A 3,799-nucleotide genomic window follows, 5' to 3' on the forward strand; every position below is an offset into this window, starting at 1 on the left:
TCTCTTTACTAGCCTATCCTGCTTCTTTGGTTTGTGATTGTATTTTTGACAGGAGATTTTTTTTTTCTGTAAATCTTCTGCCTGTTTGTTCTTGGTTATTTATAATTTAGCTTATGATATCTTTAGGTTATGATTTTGATTTACATTTGCACTATTTTTGTTAGATTGCTTGTTTTTTTGTTTCAGCGGTCTCTCATATAACCTCAATTGTGTTGGAAGAGACCTAAAGCAACAAACAAAAAAAAAAAAAAAAAAAAAAAAACCGTAATAATAATGATTTTAAATGTCGCAAAATATTGTCCATTACAACAATGTTAAAGTAGACCCATTCGGATGTCAGACCTGAATATAATATGTATATGTATATGTCGCACTGCAGGTCAATGTAATAATATATTATCGATTTCATTTTGAATGTTTATCAGATCGATATGGTACGATGTAATAATAATATACGATTGATTACACTTCATTTCATGACATCACTTGGGATGTGAAATCTCTTCATTATCTCTTTTTAAATCTCTCTTAGATGCCGATCAGACTTCAAACTTTGACTCTGATCAAAAGCCGGTTTTTCTATTGGCTATTGAACAAGTTAACAGCCTTAATCTGGAAAACCACGAATTAAAAATTTTGGCTATAAAACTCGTCCTTCAAATATCGATCGATTTAAATGGCCCTCATCTTGGCAAAAACTCTCAAACCTGAGACTTCGCGAATCTTTCTTATGTCCCAGATTTGAGAGATTTTTGCCAGGATGAGGGTCATTTAAATAGATCGATATTTGAAAGACGAGTTTTATAGCCAAATTTTTAAATACATGGTTTTCCAGAGTAACGGCAGTTAGGTGGTTAAATTCTCTGCATGTGAATGCAACGCATTTAAATCACACGAAAGCATGTCTACTGAAAAGTTCTTTAAATTATTGTGGATTGACACTCAATGAATGGGCATTTAGTCTGCCAGTCTGCCAATTATTAATATATTCAATTTGTCTCCGTGATTTCATTCACGTCCGCATAACATTTGGTGCGGTATGGTTACGCCTTTTGCAAAGCTTGACTAGGACCGCACCGAATAAATATCGAGACAAAACGCATAATTAAAAAAAAAAAGAAAAATATTTAGCCAGATATTTTATTGGCTTCAAATATTGACAACTTAAATATATTATTCTCGAGGTGCACATATTTGCAGGTCTGATTTCCGGAGGCGACACATATTATATGCAGGTCTGACATCCGAACCCACTTAGGTCTAGTTTAACATTGTTGGACTGGAATGGGCAATATTTTGCGTCATTTTTTTTTTTTTAGATTTTCATTACAATAATGAGCCCATAAGGAATTGGGTTATCAGACCTGCAAATATGTGCACATCAACCGGAAGCAATTATGGGCTTGATTCGACGTGAATTATTTGCAGGTCTGACATCTCAAAATTATTATGGGCTCATTTTTGTAATGGAAATAGTCTCAAAGCAACGCACACACAAAATTACAAGAAGTTAGATAAAGCCCATACTTGTGTTGGTTTATCAGACGTGCTAACTTGTGCACGTCGGCTTTATTTAATGTTATTGTAATGGACACTATTTGCGTCGGTTTGAGAGTATTTCCATTCCAACAATGGGCCCATGACAATTTGAGTTATCAGACCTGCAATTAAGTACACATCGGTGTTCCTCCATCAAACTATGGATCCCCCTCCCCGCCCCTCCCAAGTGAGAAAAAGAAAGAGAGGGAGAAAAAAAAGTATCATGAATCTGGAAAGCTGGAACTTCAAATGTCCAGTTTGATAATTTCCGATGTTTGGCCTCATTCCAATTCGTTAAAAATTTAAGTAAAATAATTTCTGGCCAAAATATATTTTTAAAAACGACAGACGGCAGTGACGAACATCACTTTGTCTAAATGAATGCGAATAATGAAGTGTGGAGTGGCGATGAATTGAGTGCGTGATGAATGAAGAAAGCTGAAACTGAAAGCATGTATGTCGTGAGCGGAGTGATACGGCTGATTTAATTCATGACACGTAGTCTGTTCGGTCATACACAGAAATAAACGCTTTTATTTTGTATACATTTTGGCCAGGAAAAAACAAAACAAACGTTTACACTTTAGTGAGCTCTGAAAATGCACCCCCGACTTGTCGGTAATTGTTAAACCCGAGACTTCTTTAAGACATCCCGGGTTTGGGAATTACAGACAAGTTGAATGTCAATTTAATCGTTATAATTTGAAGTAAACGGTTTGTTTTGTTTTTGGCTAAATGTCTTTTTAAAATGGCGTCCTGTGATTATAAGACTGTTTTGTCGAGAAGTTAACTGTATTTATATTGGCTTTCCCATAACACCAACATAAACATACCAATCACCCTGCCTAGTAATACGAAAAATTCATTTTTATTTCTATATTTGTTGATGACAATCCTGCGTGGAAGCTAACAATCTTAAAGTCGTCCATGGGGGGGGGGGGGGGGGGGGGGGGTCCTTTAACCACCCTTGGGGTTCCTGCCCTCCCATAGTGGTCAGGGAGGCACTTACTGTGTCTTCTATCCCCCTATATCTGTTTTCCAACGTGCTTTCTGTCTTTGTCTTGGAATGATATTACTTGGTTTTGTCCTGGCCCTGGCCGGTTACCCTGGCAGGGAGGGAAACAGTCAAATATATAGTTAGAGTTTTGGGAGATGATATTATTGTCTTCTGAATCATCTCTCTATTATGCACTGTATTGTTTTGCTGCATATTATATATGATTTGTAAACATTGAGTGTATCCCTCTTCGTGGGGATCTGTGCTTGTGTCTGGGTAAGACTTTTTGGATCTCAAACTAAGTACTTTGATAGTGTGCTCTTGGTATCTACATCTGTTTACTATTCGAACCAATTCCCCTTTGTCTTACCTTTTTTGTGTGCTTTAATTTTAATTCTAGACCTTTTTACTATCCCACTTTCTTCCTTTTTACTGGCGCTGATATGACCTTAGTGTGTTGCAAATGCGTAAAACCCTTAAAAACAAAAACAAACACACTTTTACCACCCTGATCAGGGAAGAATGTCTTGTTGCTGCTGCGCATGTTGTAGCAATCGGTCTCCAGCGAGGGATTCCAGGGACGCAACGTGGACGCTTGCTAGAACATACCTCACCAGTCTGGGCAAAATCCTGCCATGCCAAAATGATTGACCCCGAGCTACATAACACCTGCTGCATCATTACTAGTAATTTGAAACCAACTGCAGTTCCAGTCCTCCATCGGCTGGCTGGCATTGCACCTTCCCACATTCGAAGAGCCACTGCTTCCAACGCCCAGAAATTTAAACAGGAAATGGACCCAAGGCACCCCATACATGACCACAACCCAACGATAAGTAGACTGAAGTCAAGAAAGAGCTCCATGGCGGAAGAAAGCATCAACCCTGACCAATCAGCTGTCTACAGACTTTCCACATGGAGGGAGTCGGACAATCACGCGAATGAAGCCGTTAAAGATCCGAGAGAAGAATTGCCCAACGGAACTGAGCTCCCCAAGAATGAATGGGCAACACTCAACAGAGAAAGGGCAAAACTTGAGAGAACAGCTGGAAGCATGAAAAAGTGGGGGCTGGTTGAGACTAGCTTGTGTACATTGACATGTGGGTGCCCAGAGCAGACGATGGAGCACATCCTTATAGAATGCCAGACGGACCCAACTGCGCTGATCATGATCTAAGAGTCTGCTCCCCATATGCCGTGGAGTGGGTTAATTTTGTAATAATAATAATAATAATATAAATAATAATAATAATAATAATAATA

This window comes from Berghia stephanieae, chromosome 6 (genome assembly GCF_034508935.2).
Source record: "Berghia stephanieae isolate SIO BIC M18660-M18661 chromosome 6, UCSD_Bste_1.3, whole genome shotgun sequence".
NCBI classification, from domain to species: domain Eukaryota; kingdom Metazoa; phylum Mollusca; class Gastropoda; order Nudibranchia; family Aeolidiidae; genus Berghia; species Berghia stephanieae.